This window comes from Microcaecilia unicolor, chromosome 6 (genome assembly GCF_901765095.1).
Source record: "Microcaecilia unicolor chromosome 6, aMicUni1.1, whole genome shotgun sequence".
NCBI classification, from domain to species: Eukaryota; Metazoa; Chordata; class Amphibia; order Gymnophiona; family Siphonopidae; genus Microcaecilia; species Microcaecilia unicolor.
Window position 1 is genome coordinate 297868686 of NC_044036.1, and position 16559 is coordinate 297885244.

Here is a 16559-nt window from a genome sequence, read left to right on the forward strand (position 1 = left end):
AATAAGAATCTACGCATGCAGCTTTCCTAAATGTGTTCTATAAAGTGGTGTGCAAAAATTCTAATGTGTGGATCTCAAAAGAGGGTGTGGCCATGGGAGAGATATGGGTGGGCTATGGGCTTTTCTAGAAATGACATGCAGTGTTATAGAATACACCCGATCCACGCCTATGTTAAGCACAGGCAGGTTTTACTTGGCATAAATGGTCATGCCTAAATTTAATCACGGGCAAGAATTCTATGACAACTTAATTGCCTTAACAAGCTAATCAGTGTTGCTAACAGCTCTTAACAAGCAATAATGTGCACTAATTGGCATTATTTAGAATTTGGGTGTACAACTCACTAAGTGCATTCTGTAGCACAGTGCACCTAACTTCTAATGCGTGCAGGCAAAAAGGGGCGTGGTTATAGGTGAGGAAATGGGCGTTTCGTGGGCATTCCAAAAATTACGTGTGTAGTTATAGAATATGGCCCAGTGCGCCTAAATCTACATGCCAGGATTTACGCCAGGTTTTCATAAGTACATAAGTATTGCCATACTGGGAAAGACCAAAGGTCCATCGAGCCCAGCATCCTGTTTCCAACAGTGGCCAATCCAGGTCACAAATACCCGGCAAGATCCCAAAAATGTACAAAACATTTTATACTGCTTATCCCAGAAATAGTGGATTTCCCCCAAGTCCATTTAATAACGGTCTATGGACTTTTCCTTTAGGAAGCCGTCCAAACTTTTTTAAAACTCCGCTAAGCTAACCATCTTTACCACATTCTCTGGCAACAAATTCCAGAGTTTAATTACACGTTGAGTAAAGAAATATTTTCTCCGATTCATTTTAAATTTACTACATTGTAGCTTCATCGCATGCCCCCTAGTCCTAGTATTTTTGGAAAGCGTAAACAGATGCTGCACATCTACCCGTTCAACTCCACTCATTATTTTATAGACCTTTATCATATCTCCCCTCAGCCGCCTTTTTGGGCACAGATCCCAGATCTGCATCTAAACTAATTAGTCAGTTGGGGCCCTTTTACTAAGTAGTGGGCTTACTGCTCGGCAATCCGGAACTACCGCCGACCCAATGCGGGTACCGGCAGTAAATCTGCCCCCAGCGTGCGGCATTTCTAGCACTAGCAGAAATATTTGAAAAATTTTTCTGCAGGGGGTTATTTAGCGGTAATCAGGCTGCACCACACACTGCACGATTACTGCCGGGTTAGCGGGGAGCCCCCTCCCCTGCATAATCATGCGGTAAGAGCAATCTTACCGCATAGCCATGTCTTTTTTCAGCCTCTTTACCCGCTGCAGTAAAAAGGGCCTCAGTGTGCGACAAAAACAGCCCCCGCCGCTAGCATAGGGCCCTTTTTACCGCAGAAAATGGCCCCTTAGGTGATAACAATCAATTATTGTAATTAACAAGCTCTTAATTGGCAGTAATTAGGAGTTACACACAGATCTGCCCTCATCTGTAATATATGCATCTCAATTTCATAACATGGGCACGGGAGAGGAAAAGGTGTTTCAGCAGCGTTCCAAGAATTTAGAAGTGATGTTATAGAATAACTGGATTTGCAGGCCTAACTGCCATCAGTTGAGCCCCAGCATTTACACAAGCCTTTGGCAGGTGTAAGTGCTCGTGCCCAAAGTTAGGTGCAAAGGGGTGAATTTTATAAATTGTGCCTAACAAAATCGGTGCCAAAAAACCCATGTAAGCGCTATTCTATAAGCTGCACCTAACGTTATAGAATAGCGCTTAAATCTCTGGGGGAGGATCACACGTAAATTTTGGTGCGTCCATATGCACCAACGAAAGCTTGGTGCAAATGTCCCCGCTTAAATTTACGTGTGGACCCCTTATTCTATAACTGTGTGCATAACCCAAAACTACACCTACAATCTGCCCCAAACTACCCAGACACTACCATTTCCATGCAACCTTTTTCAGGACATGTGTAAAATTTAGACGCAGATCAAAAGCCTAAATTTACATACGTACATCTTAATTGATTCCAATGAACTCCAATATTATAGAGGATATGAAATGGGTGAGTAGATCACCCAATCAGACTTTAAACTTGATGTTCCTTTGAACCCCCCATAATAGGTCTGAGGCTGTGTCCGCAAAAAAGATAAAACCAGTTTGCCAAGAGGTAGTGGCTATTATGTTTGTATGGAATTTACTCAATGGCAAAAAAAAAAAAAGCCTACCAAAAACATGTAAGTAGCTACTTAAGCAACCAATGATAGGCCAAACTCACTTGTTCCAAAATAATATACAAAAACTAGTTTATACATAGAGGGAAAAGGCCTCAGATGCTGCATAAGCCCAAAGGCATTGCCTGACTGTCAAGACAGATACATCAGGTCAACACACTGTGACCATTTCAATAATCCCCCACTATTTGCTTTTTAATATTGTACATAACATGCAATTGCACATCAAATCAAAAAATCAAACTAATGTATATATGCTTCATAATCTTCATCCAATGATAGAGTTTGCAAAAACCAGAAAGCAGGACACTTCTCTTATTATGTACTGGATCCCAACAGACACCTATTTGACAATGTTGCTTCATCAAGGGATCACCATACTCAGTGACCTGAAAAAAGGATGAAGGTAATCATATTTAGGACTACAACATGACTTACTCAATTAAAAATACTCTAGCAAATTCGGATTACTTATTTCTGCTCTTGACCTGTATTGGCAAACAAAAAAAGCAAACACTGGGCCTTCAGGATTGAGAAAAATGTAGTCCTTTAATATCACAAATACCCGACACGGGCCGTGTTTCGGCGTACAACCGCCTGCATCAGGGGTCAATAAACTCCTATCGATCAACTTGCAAACTGTGGTGCAAGAGGTAAGTGAAACAATCGGGGTAAAACTCCCGTTGTTTGAACAGCTCGTCTATATTCAGAAATGCAGCAAATCTAAAAAAATGGCGCCCACAGTATAAACAGGACGCCAACATAGCAATGTCCAATCTGCCCACACACTGTTAAAGGGACATAATCTGCATTTATTTAATAAAAACAATACTAATCGGAATGAGTGTTGAGACCATGGGGTTCTAATGCTTGTAACCGATGTTTGCATTGCAGAAGTTTTTTTATCCTTGTCTCTCTTGCATCTTATCTCGCCAATATGGTCAATCGCAAATCACCAGAAATCATCAAAACTGTGATTTGTTGAAATACAGTGTTTTACCAATGGTGCTCCCAATTTTCTATTAGCAATGTTCGTTCATTCTCATATGAAGTTGTCTGCTTGTTTTTCCCACATAAATCTTATTGCAGCTGCATTTTAAAATATACACTACATTGTCTGTTTTACAAGTAGTAGAATACTGTAAAGTATAGAATTTACCATCAATAGGATTGATAAATGTCTGTGTTTCCAATGTCATTGCACACACTCTACAAAGACCACACTTTACATCGTTCATTGTTTATGTTTCAATCATTTTTATTAAGTGAACATAATCAGCTGTAACATTTCACATTACATAAGCAAGTTCCATAACAGCAATTGGCATATCTTCACATTTTGTATTTTTATTGATATTAGTATTTCCCCCCCTAAACTACTCCCCCTCCCCTCCCTGTTCCCTACCCCCCTTCCCTCCCCAAAGCCTCCACCCCCTTTTTTCCCTTATATATCCAATAACAAGCAGAGGTTACAGGAGCAGCAGCAACGGGGATTATTGGTTCAATATCTGGCTCCGGACCATTGGGGTCAAGGTTTTCCAAAAGGGTGCCCATCTGCATTTCGTTCATTGTTTATTATTTTTACTATACCGTCACAATTTGCATAGCAAGCCACAACGGTTTACAATGTTCAATATAATACAAACAACAAACAAATAAAAAATAAAAAAGGAACTCCATAAAATCATAGGAAAGCAAAACAAACACTCCATTCATACAAGAGACATGCAACATTCATTCATTTAAAAATAATTTCTCAACCAAAATGTATGAAAGAATCGTGGAGGGGCATAATCGAACACGAACGCCTATCTCCATGGGTGTCTATGTTTGAAAATGGGTACGTAAAGAGGTGGGACAGACTGTATTTTCGAAAAAATGGACGTTTTTGAGCTGGGCGTTTGTTTTTTTTAGCGATAATGGAAACTAAAAACGCCCAGCTCAAAAACGTCCTAATCCAAGCCATTTGGTCATGGGAGGGGTCACGATTCGTAGTACACTCGCCCCCCTGACATGCCAGGACACAAACTGGGCACCCTAGAGGTCAGTGCGGTGGACTTCAGACAACGCTCCCACATGCATAGCTCCCTTACCATGGGTGCTGAGCCCCCAACCCCCCTCCCCCAAAACCCACTACCCACAAATGTACAAAACTACCATAGTTCTTAGGGGTGAAGGGGGCACCTACATGTGGGTACAGTGGGTTTTGCAGGCCTCCCATTTACCAGCACAAGTGTTACAGGTAGGGGGGGATGGGCCTGGGTCCACCTGGCTGAAGTGCACTGCGGTACCCACTAAAAGTGCTCCAGGGACCTGCATACACGCAGGCCTCTAGGACTGGTTGCTGCTATATAACATTGGCACAGCAGTTGACACCTGAAGACTAATCGCTCCGAAAACGTCCTTTATTGAAAGAAGCACGCTTACTCACAGTTAACTGCATATCAGAGGTTGTGCCCCACTGGCAACGAGTCTCCCTGGTAGTACTGAGATGAGCAGTAGGTCAGAGCTGGCAGAATGCTGTACAATGCCCTCTTTCAGCCACATTCAAGGGAAGAACTAAGTTCTGTAACATGGCTAACACGTGAAAGGGATCTAAAACTGGCTTACAAAAATGGCCACTACCTCATGGACTACCGGAAACAAAACAGGGCACACTCTGACCCAGTAAACAGGGGGAAAAGCACCATGGGAGTAGAGACTACCAACTACCAACATCGTGAGCATTTGTCACAAGCTACTGGAATCATGAAGCCCAATACCCTACACCCACCACAATGCATTGCTGATGTGACTCTGCAGTGCGCATAACAGAAAAGGTGTCACACTCACCCGAGAGCCACATCAGAACCAGGGAAAGGCTGTCACAGGATAGAACACATTCTGCTGTCATGGAGGTGGGTACGGCATTTGAGGCTGGCATACAGGCTGGGAAAAAAAGTTTGTAAAGTGGGTTTTTTTTTTGGTGGGAGGGGGTTAGTGACCACTGGGGGGGAATCTGGGGAGGTCATCCCCGATTCCCTCCAGTGGTCATCTGGTCAGTTGGGGCACTTTTTTGGGACCTGTTCGTGAAAAAAAAGGGTCCAAAAAAGTGACCCAAAATCGCGGGAAAAACGCCTTTTTTTTCGATTATCAGCTAAAGATGCCCATCTCTCCTCGGCCGATAACCACGCCCCAGTTCCGCCTTCACCACGCCTCCAACACGCCCCTATCAACTTTACCCGTTTCCGCGACAGATTGCAGTTGGAAATGCCCAAAATCGGCTTTCGATTATACCGATTTGGGCGCCCACGGGAGAAAGATGCCCATCTCCCGATTTGGGTCACATTATAGGCGTTTTTCTCTTTCGATTATAAGCTGGATAGTCTAACATTTCTTCAAAGTGCAGGACTTCTGTCTATATAAAAGTTTGCCACATCTAAAGATGGTAATTATGCTGGGCTAAGCAGTTGTTTTAAATTTTTAAATTTTTGTTTCTTGAAAAAACCACACGAAAATGCTGTTGGGCAAACATAGGATGAGATTTAGGAAATTATTGAAATCAGTATTGTTTAAAAAGGCTTATTCCCCATGTTCAACATAATCAGAATTATACCTTACCATCATATGATCCAATGGACACTAATTACACGTTATTATCTTCTTCATTTTATTATTCATAAATTGTTAATTCTATCTTCCTTATAACTATTGCTGTTCAATTGTTATTCCTATCCTGCTCTTAATTTGCAAAACTGTATTTATTTGCACTGCAACTTTACTACAGTATTATTGTAAGCCACTTTGAGCCTGCAATCAGTGGGAAAATGTGGGATACAAATGTTGATAAATAAATAAATAAAATAAAACATCATAGTTTCTCCTGACGTGAAAAGGGTGCCTGTTGGGATCCAGTACATAATAAAAGAAGTGTCCTGCTTCCTTAATTTTTGCAGTCTCTATCATTGAATGAAGATTATGAAGCATACATACATTAGTCTGATTTTTTGATTTGATGCGCGATTGCATGTTATGCACAATATTAAAAAGTGAGGTTGGGGGGGGGGGGGGGGGTTGGCCCATGACTGAAATGGTCGCAGTGTAGACCTGATGTATCTGTCTTGACAGTCGGGCATTGCCTTTGGGCTTATGTGACTGCTGAGGCCTTCTTCCTCCATTTATACATTAGTTTTTGTATATTATTTTGGGATAAGTAAGTTTAGCCTATCCATTGGTTGGTTATGGAAGAAATATATGCCATTCAGATTTGACAGTTTAATCCTGTGCACATATTCCATTCCCCTGATTTTAACACACTCCTGGATATTCCTAATTTTTTATGTATCTAAAAGTATACATGTTATGAACCTAGGCAGGATTCTATAAATGATGCTCAAAAATGGGAACTGGAAAAACTGGTGCTATGCACGATTCTATAACACAGGCATGCACCTTTGATAGAATCCCACTTAGTACTGATTCTCATAGTCTTACTTTGTGTGCCAGACTTACGCCTGCTAAAACCTTGTGTAAATGCTGGTGCCCAAGTTCAGCGCACTGACCTATTATTCAGTAACAACGCACCCAATATTTTGAAATGCTCTGGACATGCCTATCCCCCACCCATGACCACACCCCCTTTTGAGTTGCATGCTATGGGATTTGGACACCTAGAGGGGCATAATCGACCAGAAACGCCTATCTCCATGGGCGTTAATCTCCGAGAACGGGTCCGTGAAGGGGCGGAGTGAACCGTATTTTTTAAAAAAAATAGACGCCCATGCTTTATTCGCCAAGGTGTGAGCTGGGCGTTTTTGCTTTTCACCGATAATGGAAAATGAAATCGCCCAGCTCAAAAACGAATAAATGCAAGGCATTTGTTCGTGGGAGGGGCCAGGATTCATAGTGCACTGGTCCCCCTCACATGCCAGGACACCAACCGGGCACCCTAGGGGGCACTTTTACAAAAACAAAAAAAAAGGTAAAAGAGCTCCCAGGTGCATAGCACCCTTCCCTTGGGTGTTGAGCCCCCCAAATCCCCCTCAAAACCCACTGCCCACAAGTCTACACCAGTACTATAGCCCTAAGCGGTGAAGGGGGGCACCTACATGTGGGTACAGGGGGTTTGGGGGGGGGTTGGACGACTAGTAGCATTAAGCAGCACAATTGTAACAGGTAGGGGGGGATGGGCCTGGGTCCACCTGCCTGACGTCCACTGCACCCCCTAACAACTGTTCCAGGGACCTGCATACTGCTGCTTGGGAGGAGGGTATGACATTTGAGGGTGAAAGTAAAAAGTTGTGAAACATCATTTGTTGTGGTGGGAGGGGGTTAGTGACCACTGGGGGAGTCAGGGGAGGTCATCCCCGACTCCCTCTGGGGGTCATCTGGTCATTTAGGGCACTTTTTGGGGCCTTATTCGTCAAAAAACAGGGTCCAGGAAAAGTGCCCTAAATTCTAGCTACAAACGCATCCATTATCGGCGAAGGGCGCCCATCTCTGTTCGGGTGATAACCACGCCCCAGTTCCGCCTTCACCATGCCTCCGACACTCCCCCGTCAACTTTGTCCGCATCCGCGACAGAGTGCAGTTGAAAGCGTCCAAAGTTCGGATTTCGATTATGCCGCTTTATTTGTTTTTGTGAGAAGAACGCCCATCTCCCGATTTAGGTCGGAACTTGGGCGTTATTCTCGTTCGATTATAAGCAGGCTAGTGTTATAGAATAGTGTGCAGCCAGATGAACATTCAAATCACAATTGCTGCCAATTAACATCAATAATTTTTTTAAATTATTTTATTTATTTATTTTATTTGTTACATTTGTATCTCACATTTTCCCACCTATTTGTAGGCTCAATGTGGCTTACATACTACCGGAGAGGCCTTTGCAGGCTCCGATGTGAACAAATACAGGGTGATGTTGTGGTAAGATCAAGTTCATGTGGCACAACCACATTAGGGAATCGGAGAACGGAAGAGTTGTGTTATATTCATTATGTGCTTTAGTTTGGTTGTGTTGCAGAGATTACGCATTTAAGTTGGATCGGTAGGGTATGCCTTTTTAAACGGGTTGGTTTTTAGTGATTTCCGGAAGTTTAGGTGGTCGTACGTTGTTTTCAAGGCTTTTGGTAATGTGTTCCACAGTTGTGTGCTTATGTAGGAAAAGCTAGATGCGTAAGTTGTTTTGTATTTAAGTCCTTTGCAGCTTGGGTAGTGCAGATTTAGATAAGATCGTGTTGATTCGGATGTATTTCTAATTGGTAAGTCGATCAAGTCTGTCATGTAACTCGGGGCTTCTCCGTAGATGATTTTGTGAACCAGGGTGCAGATTTTGAAGGCGATGCATTCTTTGATTGGGAGCCAGTGTATTATTGTTCATTAGTTGACACCTGCAGCCATAAGGGCCACTGCAGTGGTGTACAGTTGGGTACAGTAGTTTTTGATTGGTTTTGGAGGGCTCACTATATAATATAAGGGAGTAACGGTGAGATGTGTACCAGGGAGCACTTATTTGACGTCCACTGCAGTGACCCCTAGGGTACCTCACTTCTCTGCTGGGATGTCTGTGTGGCCAGTGTACTAAGAATGCTGGCTTCTCCTACATCCCAATTGCTTGATTTTGTGCGTTTTTCACTTGGACATTTTTTTTTTTCAAATATGGACCAAAAAGAAAAACACACAGAGCACAAAAACATCTAGCAAGTGTCCATTTTCGAAAAAAATAAATATTTTGCTGTTTCGAAAATTGCTATATTCGGATTCAAGAAAGACTTAGACATCATATCAAAAATGCCCCTCCACATGTTCCACCTTCACGTACACCCTACGCTGTTTATTAAGATACTTCGTTGTGTAAGTAACATACTATTCCATACTATGTGTTGCGGTTTAGATAGTTGTGCTGCTGTAATTTTCTGTTGCCTTTGTTTTTCTTATTCTTGAGGCACACAGCCTTGAGTGAATTTCCTCGAAAATGTGGCAAATAAATCCAAATAAATAAAAAAAATAAAATGATGGCTCGTTAGCTAATAAGGTTGCACAAGCATCTCGGCATTGCGCCATATATAGAATCCAGGCACTAGCCATTCTGAGAGGAGCATTTTACAGGCAAATCAATTTATCTAAACATATTAGTTTGAATATTTTTTCTCAGGGCAATAATGATTTATTTATTTATTTATTTATTTGTTACTACTACTACTTAACACTTCTATAGCACTACAAGGCATATACATTTGTATCCCACATTTTCCCACATATTTGTAGGCTCAATGTGGCTTACATAGTACCGGAGGGCGTTTGCCGGCTCCGGTGAGAACAAATACAAAGTGATGTTGTGGTAGGATAAAGTTCAAGTGGCACAGTCACATTTAGGGAAATGTGCAGCGGAAGAGTTGAGTTATGTCCATTACGTATGATACCTACCCAGCGTGTTTTGGTACAGATGGGACTCATTTTGAAAGGAAAACTCCTTGTGGATATTTCCTTTGAAAATCCACCAACCCCCTAATTCTACAAAAGTCACCAAAAATTGTGCACACAATTTAATTGAATAATGAACTAATTTGTGCCAACAATGGGCTTTTTAACAAGCAATTATTGGTACTAATTAGATTTAGTTGGCATTTACACGTGTAAATTTAGGTGCAGGATTTGTGCTTAAAATTTATGTGCGATCTGAAATAGGGGGCACAGAAATGGAAGGGTCATGGGTATAACAGGGGTGTTCCTAAAATTAACGCATGTTGTTATAGAATAACAGGGATACACGCCTAATCTAGTGTACATTTGTACCACGTTTCAGTTGCTGCAAATGGCCATGCCTAACATTAGGTGCGATTCCTAGGCAGAAGCGCTATTCTATAAACCGCACGCAATTTTAATCATGGCTTATAGAATAGTGCTTTTTCAGCGTCAATTTTTATGGCACCATTTATAGAATCTAACCCCAAGTGTGTACAACACAGGTACAGAAGTGCCTGAGTATTTTTCACCTGCATGGAATCAGGCAAAGTACATACAGCCATTTCAAAATGTACTTAACTCCTAACTTTTTTGACACATGTAAAAGTATGCATAAAAGTACCCTCTGCTGATGCACAACATATACTTTAGGTAGTATACATGTAGGACAAAAGTTAGTTGGAGCTAGGATGGACTTAAGAACCGACTAGGCCACACGGCTCGACAGAGCAGTCCGGTGCCGTTGGACCAGAGCTGGCAGACGTGGCTTGGTAGTGTAATCAAACACTGGCACACCACAGTGAACTTCCAGTCCAGAAGGACGGCATAGTTTCACTCTCAGCATGCTCGGCAATGACCAGCCAAGGTGTCAGCACAGCGGTGCGTCCCAAGGATGCGGGAACACTGGATGCAGATGAATTGGGAAAGGTGAGCTGCTTCTGGGGGTTGGGGTCCGCGCCCTGCAAGAGCGCAGCTCTGGATGGCCCACTACCTGCATTGCAGTCACTCTACATGAAGTTGTAGGCATCCTATTCGGAGCTGCATGACCTACCATTGAAGAACGGCAGCCCAGAACCAAGACCTCTCACCTGGGGGTGATGCGGCAAGTATGTGCCCTATACGCTGCTCCTCTTGGCTGCCACAATTAACCACAGAATCCTCCAATCTCCAAGCAAGTAGTTTGCTGATCGAAGCACCAATCTACTGAAAAAAAGGTGTTCTTCTCCAAATGGTGTTCTTCCCCAAACTACCTGGAGCGCCAAACGGCCCAATTTAAAATCTACTTCTGTGATCACACAGCTTGCATGCTGCACAGCTACTAAGGCACTCTTGAAGTGATCTTTCCACCTGCCTAATTACTCACTGCTGCAGACACTCATTGCTGAACACTTTTGCCTCCCACCTATTGTGGCAACACCACTACAATTAATTTTTCAGCCTTGATTGTTCTCTGTCAGGGTAATTATATTGCCACAAGCACTATGTTGAGTAACAACTACTCTATAACACATTGAACTTCCACTGTTCATTTATCCTTTAGACGTGACCATTACTGAAGGACGTTTTTCACTGCTGCGGGTATTGGTTTTATGTACTAGCTACCTTTCTTCATCATTCACTGATGCAGGCAAACCCCCAACCAAGGTAAAAGAAAAACAAACAAACAAAAAAAAAAACAAAAAAAAACAACCAGCCCCATGCAACACACAAACACAAGCACCTCAGAACCCAAGCACACACATATACACATGCAAACACCCCCAAGCCAGAAGTAACCTCCAAAAATGGCCAACCTAAGGGCATGGATCTTCTACTATGCAATAACAATGTGGATAATGGGGATACCAGCAGCAACTCCAACCAAATGGAACAAAATACCAGTACGCATCACAGGAAGAAGAAGACCACTCCAACAACTGGAAGAGCCCAATCACCTCCTAATCAACAACGCAGAGGCCAAACAAAAAACCAGCAACATGCACTACTAGACCTATGTCCACCAGGATACAAAATAATACATATCAACAGAACCAAAATGAGAGGAGCAGGTATTGCAATAATATAAAAATCCTCCTTCACAGCAGAACCTATTGCTAAACACATATCCTCAACGATCAAATACCTGGCATACAAAACACTAACTGATCAACTATGCATCACATTACTCTACTACCTTCCAGGAAGCTGGACAAATGCTCAAGGTGATTTCATGGACTTCGTATCAAACATCTGCACCAATCACCCAACTGTCCTATTAATGTGAATATGTGGCTGTTACTCTTTGAGAATCTATGGGCTAGTATGTCTAGTTGGTGTCCTTTTGTGTGCAATGAGACTGCTTGTGCTGTTGTGGACTTTCATTGGTTTATGAAGTTCATTAGCATTCTGGTGTTTGTGTCATTTTGTTTTTCTAGGTACAGGTTTATGTCACCTATTCATAGGACATTTGGGTGATTGGTGCAGATGACAAACAGACCACAGCAAGCTCACTTTCACACTACAATGGAAAGAAAGTGGCAAGAAAAGTGAGCCAAGAACCCAACACATATTCACAACCAGAGGAAAATTGACAACCACACATTCTGGACAATAACAATAAATAAACTCTATGACATACCACCTGAGGGTAAACACTTCATGAGAAACTGGGACGGAACAAGTAAAAACACACTAAACAAAATAGCACCACTCAAAACAAAAACAAAAATCACAAAACAACCATGTCCCTGGTTTAATTTGTTTATTTATTTTATTGCATGTGTATCCCACATTTTCCCACCTTTTTGCAAGCTCAATGTGGCTTACAATACATCTTGAAAAATGGAAGACATTAGGAAATAGACATTTAGTGTTACAGAGGAATCTTGGGCAATATAATAATGAAAAGCAAAATAGTAGTATAACAAGCAATATGATTATGATAAACAAGATAATAGCATGACAAGCAGATATTATAAGACAGTTTTGAATATATGTGGAGGAATTGTGTGTGTTACATTGGTTGATCTTTGTGGTATGCCTTGTTAAAGAGATGGGTCTTCAGCAGTTTGCGAAAGTTCATTAGTTCGTAAATCGTTTTTAGGTTGCGCGGCAATGCGTTCCATAGCTGTGTGCTCAAGTAGGTAAAGTTTGACGCGTACATTAGTTTGTATTTTAGACCTTTGCAGTTTGGGTAGTGTAGATTGAGGAATGTGCGGTATGATCTTTTGGCATTCCTGGGTGGTAGGTCTATCAGGTCTGACATGTAGGCTGTTGCATCTCCGTGAATGATTTTGTGGACTAAGGAGCATATTTTGAACATGATGACAAAACTACTACTACACATGAAGAAACTCTGCAGGAAACTCGAAAGAGCATGGGCCAAAAACAAAACAGATGCAAACAAAACCATATGGAGAAAAGCCATAATAACATACACAAACAGCATAAAGAAAGTGAAAGCAGAACACTACAGTACATATATGAACCTCGATCAGACCAATACGAAAAAATATTCGAACTCATGAACAAACTACTGAAAATCCACAACATATTGGCAACAACTGAAACACCACCAACTACAGATGGGCTTGGTACACTACTTGAAAACAAAATAATAAACACAAGATCAAACCTTGCAAAACCACAAATAAGCATCACAGACTATCTACAAGACTGTTAAACACATGACACCCACACTGCAGCAGACAGAATATGGACCACGTTCAAACCACCCCAACTAAACACAGTAAAGGCACTATTAACAAAATATGTGCATACATACTGCCTACTTGACAAATGCCCCAACTACATGATGAAAAATACACCAGACTGGTTCATTGAGTACCTCACCATGTTTGGAAGAGGTCAATTTCCAACAGACAAAGGCAACATAGTACCCACACCTATCCCCAAAAACACTACCAGCAAGATCAGTGATATCACAAATTATAGACCAATAGCCTCAATAACACTACTGACCAAAATGATGGAAGGTCTAGTAATACAACAACTAATGGAATACTTGACAAAATTCTCAATTCTTCATAAATCCAATCAGGTTTCAGACCACAACACAGCACTGAGACAGTCATAACCACACTGATAACGAAATTCAGAAGCATAACAAGCAAAGGAGAAAACATATTATTAGTACAATTTGACATGTCAAGTGCATTCAACCTAGTAGACCACACCACACTGTTCAACAACATAGGAATCAGTGGTTTAGTGGCAACATGGTTCAATGGCTTCCTAAAGGCCAGATCCTACATTGTAAAGATGCCCAACCAAACATCAGCCTCATGGATCTTTGAGTGTGGGGTACCACAGGGATCGTCAATATCACCAATACTGTTAATCAATCAATAGAAATAAAACAAAATAAAACATGGAAAGAAAATAAGATGATACCTTTTTTTATTGGACATAACTTAATACATTTCTTGATTAGCTTTTGAAGGTTGCCCTTCTTCGTCAGATCGGAAATAAGCAAATGTTGGTAGATGACAGTATATATGAGTGAAACATCAAAGCATTTCAGTGACAGTCTATATGCATGGAGACAGGAGGGCAATGACATAAGTACATAAGTACATAAGTAATGCCATACTGGGAAAAGACCTAGGGTCCATCGAGCCCAGCATCCTGTCCACGACAGCGGCCAATCCAGGCCAAGGGCACCTGGCAAGCTTCCCAAACGTACAAACATTCTATACGTTATTCCTGGAATTTTGGAGTTTTCCAAGTCCGTTTAGTAGCGGTTTATGGACTTGTCCTTTAGGAAACCGTCCAACCCCTTTTTAAACTCTGCTAAGCTAACATCAAAGCATTTCAGTGACAGTCTAACAGGATGGGGGTGGATAGGTGAGAGTCAGGGAGACAGGAAGGTGACAGAGCAATACAATTTACAAAGCAATACAATTTTATGCTTTATAATGGGCTAGAAAACCCAGATCTTTGTTAAGTCGTGTCTGGTGGGTGTCAAAATATTTGATCATTCTGACTTCAAAGGTCTTATGTTCCTGTATTGTTTTAAAGTTCCCTTTCAGGATCCTTACCATAAAATCATTGGTACAGTGTTCTGGTTTTGTAAAGTGCTGTCCCACAGGTGTGACATCTTCGTTGGTACTGGCATTTTTTATATGATGTCTATGTAATTTTAATCTCTTCTTTAGCATCTGACTTGTTTCTCCAATGTAGCAGCCTTCATCGCATTTTTTACACTGAATGATATATACCACATTGGAAGATGAGCATGTGAAAGATTCCTTAATGTTGAATATTTTTCCTTTGTGAATGACCGTGGGGTCCTGTGAGATATTTTGGTATAGTTTGCAGCTGGATATATTGCAAGGATGTGTGCCATTCTTTTCTTATTGAGTCTGTGTTGGGAGCTTACTTCTAATTAGCTTGTGTTTTAAGTTGGGTGGCTGTCGGAAGGCCAGCACTGGTGGGGATGGGAATATCTCTTTCAGTAATTCATCCTCCTCAGAGATATTCCCATCCCCACCAGTGCTGGCCTTCCGACAGTCAGTAGTATCCCTAGCAGGCCATAACATTGCATAATGTCAGAACTGGAAAAGCACAAAGCTCTATAGACTTTCTGTGATAGATAAATAAATAAATAAGTAAAAATTAAAATTAAATCGATGGAAACAAACTGTTAGGAGTGGCTATTTTGAAAATATTTATGAAACACAGTACTTAAAATCTCCATGGTTTTGCGGGCCACATAAAATTCAATAGTAGGCTGTATTTGGCCCGCAGGCCGCAGGTTTCCTACCCTTGCTGTAGAGGTTATCTTTACCCATTCTATCTGGCATGTTCCCTATGACAGGATAAACATGAGTGTGTGGAGACTGCAGACCACTGGTATGACCAGTTTATGGATAATTCAGCCAGGTGATTCTATATGTTTCTTGGAATGCAACATAAAGGCAGACAGATACACAAATGCTTTTTTTAAAATACCATTTCTGGACTAAGCACAGGGTGCAAATGGGAACAGACTTATAGCTCTCAATATCTACACACTGGAAGAAAAGCGGGAGAGAGGGGCTATGGTAGAGACATTTGCCTCTCTGTGGCATTAATGAACAGGAGGAGAGCCTCTTTTAAATGAAGGAAATCTCTGGAATGAGAGGGCATAGGATGAAGTTAAGAGGTTATAGGTTCAGGAGTAATCTAAGGAAATACTTCTATGAAAGGGTGGTGGATGCATGGAATCACCTCCCGGTGGAAGTGGTGGAGACCAGGACTGTGTCTGAATTTTAAGAAAGCTTGGGACAGGCATGTGGGATCTTTTAGGGAAAGGAGGAGATAGTGAGGGGAAGGAGGAGATATTGATTGCTATGGATGGACAGACTGGATGGGCCATTTGACTTTTATCCGCCATCATATTTATGTGTCTCAGTAAGGGCTTGGCTCGTCACCCCTATAAACCCTTTTCAATTTGGGGCGTCCTTTATAGAATCCAGGCGTTTGTCACTATCATTGAACAGAACCTGTATATCCTTTCTATTATATATTACTGTGTATGGTGGGGGGCAAGCTTGAGTGCACCAATTCCTCACCTATATAAGTGAGCAGCAGACTAAAGTAAAGTGAAGTACATGAGAAAATGATGGTGGGGAAAGGCACAGTATGCACAGCAGTTACAGGTATATATGTTTTTTGCATTTCTCTTAGGCACATCAGTCTTCCAAAGTAATGCTGTTTCTCATTATTCATAGATGTCCACCACCCTGTTTACCTCATCCTAACTGCATTACCTACATGCCAACGTCAAGTAGTGAATTCTCGTGGTCTGTCCTCTATGATGTATTTATGTTTTATAGGTGTGCACAATATGACCACAAACACTTCACCTGCCTCTCAAGGAAAATACATACAGGTAAGTGTAACATTATCAATTTATAAAA